At 45.1% G+C, this 10,134-nt stretch overlaps 1 long non-coding RNA gene across 2 annotated transcripts in view; it reads right to left on the minus strand.

Annotated features, from left to right (window-relative positions):
- Positions 1–9,382, minus strand: part of LOC122235268 — an 82,615-nt gene extending 73,233 nt beyond the window's left edge. For both annotated transcript variants that reach the window (XR_006213372.1, XR_006213371.1), the window contains exon 1: positions 9,200–9,382. This is a non-coding gene — a long non-coding RNA (uncharacterized LOC122235268). The remainder of the gene's footprint in view (positions 1–9,199) is intronic.
- Between the last annotated feature and the right edge of the window lie 752 nt (positions 9,383–10,134).

Below are 10,134 nucleotides of genomic sequence, written 5' to 3' on the forward strand. Positions count from 1 at the left end.
AAATTATGGGCCAGGGTGTCTGCCCTGCTCTAAGCCAAAAGGTGTGTTTGGAAGTCCGGGATCCTACAGACCCCAGTAGATGGCACCACAGTTGCCGATCAGATTCTTTAACTCAGGCAAAGGGCTCCTTCAACCTGGCTCCTTTTTCCTCATGTGGGCTGTTCCCTTCCAGACTCTGCTTGCTTGCTGCACTAGGCCTCAGACCCTTTGGCATGGAGTAGCCAGGCTCCACATGTCGTCTCTGAGCCGGACAGAGGAACGTTGCCGTCCTGCCTCTAGGACTGCCAACGGCAGCAGTCCTCCAGTGCCCGCAGTGGTGTTGGACTGGGCTTTATTCTGGCCAAGAGAGGCTTTCAGGGCCCTGGTCCATCCAGGCCAAATGTGCTCTTGCTCCAAGGGGAAAGGGCACACGGCCGAACGCCTAAGCCTCCTGGGTGGGGCTCCTTCAGAGAGGGCCTCCTCCATTCCTGCCCGGACATGGCGGCCATTTGGGTGCCTGGCAGTCTCCCGGACCACGATCCTTATCACAGTGCCAGTCTCTGGAGCTTCCCTGACCCAATTCGGTCTTGGGTCACACTTACTCCCATGCCTAGTAGGGACACTATCCTTGTCCCATACTTCACCCCCATCACTCCTCCCCAGGAAGTGAAGGTGTCTGGTCGGTGAGATTTGCAAAGTATCTCCTCTTGGTGGCAGTACTGCACCAGAAATGCCAAAGTGCCCTTCCACCCCAAGTCCTCTCCCTCCGCCCTTTCCTAAGGAAAAAAAGCCAGCCTCTGTTCAGCTTGGCTAACACAAGGTGGTTCACCATCTTGGCCACTTGAGAGCAAAGGGGCAAATGCCTCAAAATCTGGCGCTCCATCCTGCAAGGCCTGGTCTCTGTAGAATCTTCTTAGCCTGCCTTCATGACACAAAAGCAATGACTCCCCACCTAGACACCCTAGCAGGGGACCTGAAAGTATCTCTATTTCTTTAACACTTTGCGTTTGCCACCCCCGCGGAAAACATTCGGACCATGAGGCTTCTTATGGCTTGATACAAAGACAGTTGGTCCACAGGTACCAGCAAGAGGTCAAGTGAGGTAAACTCGCAATACAATAATCCTGTTAAGCTGGCTGATGTTACGTGACTGTTCACAGTTTTCAGATATGGATTATTATACTCATACATTGGTCACAAATGGAACTACATGGTATTCTAAAGACACCTGTCCTTGTATCTGGCCTATATTCATTGTCTCAAGGCTTCCCACGGGAAAGTTTTCAATGAAAAACAAGTATGATTTCTGTACACTTGCGAGAGTTCATGCATTTCACTCTGGAGCATTTCCTATGAAGGCACAAGCCTTTGGTCAGGTTTCTGAGCAATCGGCACGTGCTACACGATGAAGACTTTACCTACGTCAGGCACACCTCTAGAATTCACTCTCCATGACTATGGCAGACGCAGGGTGGAATAATCTCTGAAGGAACACATTGGCCAAGTAAAGGTATCTGAAGACAGCATAATCAGAAGGAAATGCATTCTGCTGGTGACTCCATGCCCCATTTTCCCAGCTGCTTCCACATTGTTCTGGCTGGGAATATCCAACCAATTCATGTTTTCTTTTGGTTTTTTGGTTTTTTTTTTTTAAATTTTTCTCTTGGTCTACACATTAACGTATTGCTCCAGAGGCCCGATGTGACTGAAAGCTGTTAGAAAAGCCTTTAAATCAACTGAGAAAATCAAGCAAAATTCTAAAGAGCCTCCACCACATGCCATAAGACCCCCAAAGAAAGGCAAGTCACAATCTTATGTTATCCTGTCCATCTTTGAAAGATTGTCCCATGCACACAGCAAACAACTGTTTGGGTGGAAGGTTAAAATGTCTGTTTCTTCCTCAGTCTGCGTTTGCAATGACATAGAGGTATACACATATCCACTTGGATATTTCTTTCTGGTTTCATATTGTAGGCGATTCATCAAACTTCAATCCTTCAAGGAACCTTTCTGCTTTTTCCCTCAAAAGAGGACACCCTTCTGCCAAGGATTCAGGCCCACGAGGACCACCATCTCATTCTTTCTATGGCAGGCAGTGTATATTCCCTCCCACGGCTGAGTAACAAGACATCCCACCATTCACCTCTGGAGAGTCCTTCTGGTCCCTTTCTACTTCTCACTTCTACAAATCCTGGGTGAAAGACACCCTCTTGGATACGCTCCTCTGCTCATTTGTGAATATAATCCTGCATTTTCAGAGAAGCAACAGAATGAATCAAAAATTCTCATGTACTTTCATTCAATTCTTGGATCAATACTGTCAAATGGTTTTCCAAGAGGCGGGTACCTAAACGCATCAGCCTAAATGTTCGTGGATGCTTGAATTTCAATCAGGCTTAGAAAAGCCCCCTTTCATGCCAAGCTTCTCCAATTTTCAAGCATTTCAACAATATATCTTACTTTAGTGCTTGTCAGCAGAATAAGGGCCTGTGTACAATCAAAGCACAAATAGGAACAGAAGACCCTAAAGAAGAAAAAGACTAGCATTCTGTATTCCATAGTTTAAAGGGAGTCGCTGTATATCATGTTTAACAAAGCCTTGAAAAGAAAAGGCAATACAGAATTTAGAGTTTTGTTTTATTTTGATCCTCTTAAATTCTGGTTTACAGGCTCTATAATACTCTAAACTTAGCCCATCTTGTTCGGTACACGAGAGTGTCTATGCCCTTCCCAAATTCATCAAATTGAGATCTATTATCATCTTCTGGAGTCACTGGATTATCTGTTGCCCACAAAAACTAACATTAACTTTCAAAATCTTTGGAATTTCAGCAAATGTGTTAACGGAGAAATGCAAGGGTTTCAGGACCCTCCAATGAGATGGGAACAGTGGGAACATTTGAATTCTGTTTGCAACACTGAACGTAAGAGAGAAAACAAAATATTTCAGAGAAATGGATTTGTAATTTTTTACCCAACTTTTACCCACCCAGTGCCAGAAGATCCAACACTCAGAGGCATATGCTTCAAAACTTTTTCACCTTTCCTAGGGTTGATAAGAACCAATAAGGAAAATATTTATACCCTTCACTGCCACCTAGAGGGTTAACAAAATTCTTAACAATCAAGGGCTCTACCAATATTTTTTTCAGCCCAATTCCATGGACAAATATCCCATTACTAAACAGAATAAAGGGATTTATATTACCAATAATGAAAGATTATATGGCTAGGAATAATTGAACAAAAACAGGAAACACTTCACAGGAGGTAAACTTTAAAGGGTCAAGAAAGACAGGAAAACACACTTAAACAAGAGTAAACATGTATTATATTCTTGAATAATAAGACTCAACCTCGAGGTGCCTGGGTGGCTCAGTTGGTTAAGAGTCCGACTCTTGACTTCTGCTCAGGTCCTGATCTCACGGTTTGTGACATGGAGCCCCATGTCAGGCTCTGCGCTGACAGTGCTGAGCCTGCTTGGGATTCTCTCTCTCTCTCTCTCTCTCTCTCTCTCTCTCAAAATAAATAAACATAAAAAATACTCAACCTCTTGAATATGTTAATTCATCATCAGTAAATTAATCAACCTATTCTAATCCCAAGAACAATCCAAAAGGCTTCTGAAGGCTTTGTTGTTGTTTTCCGTTATTCATAAGGGACAATAAAATAAATAGGCAGGAATATCAGGACAGTTTTGATAATGAATGGCCACGTGGTGGGATGACTAGATGTGCCATATACAGAGAACACAAAGACCAAGACTAGACCCCAAAATGGGCCACTTTCTTACATCCTACACAAAAATAAACCCGAAATGGTTCAAGACCTAAATGTAAGAACTGAAACCATAAAACTCCTAACCCACCCCCTCCGCCCCAAACATAGGCAGTAAACTCTTAAGACATCAGCCTGGGCAGTATTTTTCTGGATCTGTCTCCCAAGGCAAGGGAAACAAAAGCAAAAATAAACAATTGGGGCTATGGCAAACTAAAAAGCTTTTGCACAGCAAAGGAGATCATCATCAAAATGAAAAAGCAACTTACTGAATGGGAGAAGATACATGCTAATCATATATCCAATAATGGGTTAATAACCCAAAATATATAAAGAACTCATACAACTCAGTAACAACAACAAAAAAATCCTATTAAAAAAATGGCCAGAGGACCCAAAGGTATTTTTCCAAAGACATACAGATGGCCAAGAGACATATGACAAAGATGCTTGATATTTCCTAACATCAAGGAAATGCAAATCAAAACTACAATATCACCTCACACCAGTCAAAATGTCTAGTATCAAAAAGGTAAGAAATAACAAGCGTTGGCAAGGATGCAGAAAAAGGGGAACCCTCATGCACTACTGATGGGAATGCAAACTGGTACAGCCACTCTGGAAAACAACATGGAGGTTTCTCAAAAAAATTAAAAATATAAATACCATAAGATCCAATAGTTCTACTACTGGGTATTTACCTGAAGAAAACAAAAACACTAATTCAGAAAGATATATGCACCCCTATGTTTACTGCAGTATTTACAATATCCAAGATATGGAAGCAACCCAAGTGTGTACTGATAGATCAATGGATAAAAATGTGGTGTGTACACACACACATACACACACACAATGGAATATTACTCAGCCATAAAAAAGAATGAAATCTTGCCATTCACGACAACATGGATGGGCTTAGAGGGTATTAGCTAAGTCAGGTAAGTCAGAGAAAGACAAATACCACGTGATTTCACTAACATGTGGAATCTAAAAAACAAAACAAAAAACAGCAGCATTTTCACAAATACAGATAACAAATGGGTGGTTGCCAGAACGGAAGGAGGAGTGGGGCAGTGGGTGAAATAGGTGAAGGGCATTAACAAGTACAAGCTTACGGTTATAAGATAAATAAGTCATGGGGATGAAAAGTAAAGTATAGGGTATGTAGTCAGTAATATCGTAGTAACTTTGTATGGTGACAGAAGGTAACTATGCTTATTGTGGTGAGCATCTCATAATGTATATAATTGAATCACTATGCTGCACACTTGCAACTAATTTAAGTTAGTTTATTTTCAGTAATCTCTACACCCAACGTGGAGGTCAAACTCACAACCCTGAGGTCAAGAGTCACATGCATGGGGTGCCTGGGTGGCTCAGTTGGTTAAGCGTCAGACTCTTGATTTCGGCTCAAGTCATGATCTCATGGTTCATGAGTTTGAGCCCCACATCTGGCTCTACGCTCAGAGCATGGAGCCTGCTTGGGATTCTCTCTCTCCACTCTACCCCTCCCCCGTTGCACGAGCACTCTCACTTTCTCTCTTGCTCTCAAGATAAATAAATCAACTTAAAAAAAATTGTAAAAAGGATTCACATGCTGTTCCAACTGAGCCAACCAGGTGCCCCCCCACCTGAAACTAACTTAATACTGTATGTCAATAACACTTCAATTAAAAAAAGGAGAACAGACCCAAGGACATACAAGAGTTTAGTATATAAAAGGTAGGCTCCCAAATCTGTGGACGTAAAGACAGATTTGGAGGTCGCCTGGGTGGCTCAGTTGGTTAAGCATCCAACTTAGGTTCAGGTCACGATCTCATGGTCTGTGAGTTTGAGCCCCCGCATCGAGCACAGAGCCAGCTGACAGCACAGAGCCAGCTTAGGATTGTCTGTCCCCCCCCACCCTCCTCCCCCATGCACACTCACCTTCTCTCAAAAATAAACAAACATTAACAAAAAAAGGACAGATTTGGGACAAAGGGGTACCCAGGTTCTTGGTTCCACATTTCACACAAGAAGCCAGGATAAACTCTATACAGATCCAAGAATTAAATATTCAGTGAACAGAATCATAAAACCCCTAAAAGCACGAGCTGATTCCTTAATAACCCTGCAGCAGGGAACGCCTTTCTACCTTTGATTCAAAATCCATCAAAGAAAACATGGATATATATGAACATGTAAAATTCACCATATTTTAAAAAAAAAAAACTCTTGCAAGCAAAGTCAGAAAAGCAATGATAAATAGGGAAAAATATTTTCAACTCACACTAGTCTTACTCAAATACAGGAGAAGCTTTAGGAATTATTTAAGGGGTGCCTGGATGGCTCAGTCGGTTAAGCGCCCGATTCTTCATTTCAGCTCAGGTTGTGATCTCACAGTCCATGGGTGCGAGCCCCACATCTGGCTCTGCAGTGATGGCGCGGGGCCTGCTTGGGATTCTCTCTCTCTCTCCATCTCTCTGCCCCTCCCTTGCTCATGCTCTCCCTCTCTCTCAAAAATAAACATTAACAAAGAAAATCATTTGAGTAACACCCAACAGTAAAAGATATCAACAGTCCACAGAGAAACACAAAAGTACCCTAAATATACAAAAAGGTTTCCCACCAACTAATAAGGAAAATCTAAACAAAAATTGCACTGTTATACAATTCCTTACACATCAAGGGTTTCTAATCGTGACCTGCCCCTCTGAGGGACCCGTATTACCAGTTTATCGTACTAACTCTTTATGTATGGACCATTTCTTGCCCTGTGTTGAACCTGGCTCATCTGAAGTGGTTTCATTGCTATTTTCTTGCAAGGATTTGTCCCGCCCATGCAGACAGTCAAGTGCCATTTCACAGGTAGATGTTTTTACACAAAGAACGGAGCCAATCTCTTTGAAGACTTCAGATGGGAATAATCATACTGTAAACAGGGTACTAGTGAAAACCCCTAACGCTCACATTTCAATTGCCATCAGATCATCGCAGAACTTCTGTGAGCTGTTAAATTTTGGAAATAAGACCAAATGTCTGCCTCGGTATCAGTAACAAGAAACACAAGCACACCAGTAACGCGGTCATCTGGAAATATCTAGTGCTTTCTTTCCTTCTGGACTTTTTTTCCGTCTATATCAAGTTGGTTCGCTTCATACATATTTTTGTATTGGGGTATCCCCTGCTTCCCAAAAGTTTGAGTTCCACTACTTCACTTTTATAAAAGACCAACACTAGCATGGTAACGGTTTTTGTGAAAGCAAAAATCCTCGGATGTCCTTCAGTTAGCAAAAACAGGTACTACTACCGGTCTTTTTTTTTTTTTTAACGTTTATTTATTATTGAGAGATAGACACAGAGTGTGAGCAGGGGAGGGGTAGAGAGAGGGGGAAACACAGAATCCGAAGTAAGCTCCAGGCTCTGAGCTCTCAGCCCAGAGCCCAACGCGGGGCTCGAACTCACAAACTGCGAGATCATGACCCGAGCCAAAGTCGGTGGCTTAACCAACTGAGCCACTCAGGGCGCCCCACTACCAGTCTTTCTTAAAAGCGAAGTGGCCTAACACGAATGTTCAGTAAGTGCACTATACTCTTAGCTTTATGCCATTTCAGCTTAGGTTTCAGAGGAATGTTCTCTAATTTCTGACAACAGGGGAAACCTGTATTGCCACTAGCCTTCATTATCTTTGATCACCTGAAACTACTTCTTTAAAAAGCTTGTTTCTTTCATTAGTAATCACCCTCCTTTCAGATCCTCGTATTCACAGAAAACTGTAAAAAGATGAAAACATAAAGCACCAGTAATCCCATCACTTGGGGAAAGCCCCCCAAAATTCGGGGGTTTGGTTAAAAGTATATGTGGAAATAGAATTATTTTAGGTCAAAAATCCATTACTAACATCTGTGCTGTTTGATAACCCATCAACTTTTTCAAAAAACTGTTCACTGAAAATCCTAACTTAAATTCCAGTTTGGTCTTTAAAAAGTTTTAAGAACTGAGATATGGTTAAAATTGGTCTGAAAGAGCCTCTTCAAAAATCCCACTCCTTCACAGTAAACACAATAGCCTGGCCCTTCCACCTGCATTTTTTTCATTCATGAATGGCCAGCAGGACGTGTGTATCTGGAAAGGTCCGCGACAAACAAACATGCACGTTTGCATGCAGGTAAAGCAAACTTTTGTCCTTTGTTCGTTTCTATGACTACAATTATAGAACCTACATTTTCTTTTCAGATGTCGCCAGGGACTGAACAAGGTGTACATTTGTCATAAATAATCAAACATGGACAGAACGGATTTGTGGAGAGTAGGCACCCTTCTTTAAATGAGTGAAACACAGTAAGGCCAGTGCACAAATACCAAGCTCTTAAAAGTTTTTAATTTTTTTAATGTTTATTTATTTTTAAGAGAGAGACAGAACACGGCCCGGGGAAGGGCAGAGAGAGAGGGGGACACACAGAATCCGAAGCAGGCTCCAGGCTCAGAGCTGTCAGCACGGAGCCGGACAAGGCGCTCGAACTCACAAACCGTGAGATCATCGCCTGAGCTGAAGTCCGAGGCTTAACCGACTGAGCCATCCAGGTGCCCCTACAAAGCTCTTAAAAGTTTTAAACACACAGGAAGACAAGAGGCTGGATTCCTTCACTCAGGTCATTTCATCTCTTCAAATTTAGTCCCCGCCTAAGTTTCAAATCGCGAGGAGCACCAACGACTTGTGAAAATTAACCCTGGTCTCCCAAATCCCCTTAGTCCATTTAAAATAATGTGGATGACATATTATCTGCAACCTATTCTGTGAATCCGCTAGTTTCACTTAAATAAGCAATTTATAGGTCAGAACAGTTTCCTTAAGCCAGTCATTGGCACTGGGTTTCTTACAAGATTTTCAAGAAACTTTGTCCGAAATGAGTAGAGAATTGAGCCCAACACGGGCCAAGGACACCTATTCTTCCCTCAGTTACACGAAATGTCACTTTTCTGGCGATACATTCCGGGGAGCCCTCCATCCAAACCAACCGGGCAGAACCTCCTGCGGCCACGTAAGTGGGGAAGAAGGCGAGGGGCCAGAGTGGGGATTGGGGACAAGGATCCGCGCCCTCCCCACCCCCACCCCGCAGCCACAGGGAAACGCTCCCAGGCCCACCGACCAGGGAGGCCCGAGAAGGCGCTCCCGGGAGGCTCCCCCTACACGCGCCTGAGCACAGAACTTAGACGGCGGTACAATCCCGGAGCCCGCGCTCGCCCCGCCTCGGCCAGTCCCCTCCTGTCCCTCCAAGCCGGCCGGGCAGCAGCCACCGCTGGCCTACGTCGCACGCCGGGGACAGGCTGTCCACATTCTACAGGACAGGGAAGGTCCTCGGGCCCGGAAGGGCCGCTCAAGCCCGGCCCCCCGCCCCCCGGTCCCCTCGCGCCCGAGAAGGGAAAGAAACGGCAAAGGGACGAAAGCCGAGGGACCCACCTGGCGGAGGCCGCGCGCCGGCGGGAAAAACAAAGTCGGCTCCGGTCCTCGCGCGGGGCCGCACGATAACGACTGCGCCCCCCGGCCCATCCCTGCCGTAAAGCTGCGCCCTCGAGGCCGTGGGTAGGCCACCCCTCGCAACGTCGGCGTCTCCTCCTATTCCCCGGAGCGTGCGCAGGCTGGAGGTACGGGGTCGCGGCGGGGGCGGGGGCGGGGGCGGGGGCGGGGGCGGGGGCGGGGAATCCGGGTTCCTCGGTGTCGGCCCCGCCCAAGGGAGGGGTGGGACATTCCCAGGTGCTAGAAGGGGCGGGAAGAGGTGGGCGTGGGAAGATGAGAGCGTAAAGCGGTCGGTTTGCTCGGGAAAATCAATTTGTCCGCCGCCGGCAAGAGGGCACGTGGTGAAGGTGCTCAAACAATAAAACCGAAAATGTTCCGTTCCGCAGTAGCAGAACTATTTAGGGGGAAAGAAGTTTCAATACGTACACTTTCAGACGAGGTTACACGTTTGCATCATTCATACGCCTGAGGTAATGGAAACTTTAATTGCTCCCTCCCCGGGTGAGAGTCGGGATCGGAAGAGCAGGCGCTCTTTGCGCCCCATCACCTCCCGCTCTTTGCCCAGGACCTGCTAGGGAGCCAGCGTCCCTGTGTGGCCTTTCCGGGGCTGCTGCAGGTGGTGTCCACACCGCCTAGTGATGTGCCGGGTCCGAAAGAATCACAGCGACTGGAACGCTTCTCCTGTCTGATCAGTGTCTTGATTTATTTCCTACTATTGAAAGAGGAAAACCTTCCTCTTGCAAAATAATGTTCGCATAATGGAGACACATATAGAAGAAAAGGAACCTATAGGTGATGCAGCCAGAGATGAGGGGTGTTAATTTGGTGCGTGTATCCTCCCAGCAGGTTGTAATCTATATCTGTGAAGATATGTTTGT

Source organism: Panthera tigris, chromosome X, assembly GCF_018350195.1.
Source record: "Panthera tigris isolate Pti1 chromosome X, P.tigris_Pti1_mat1.1, whole genome shotgun sequence".
Lineage (NCBI taxonomy): Eukaryota > Metazoa > Chordata > Mammalia > Carnivora > Felidae > Panthera > Panthera tigris.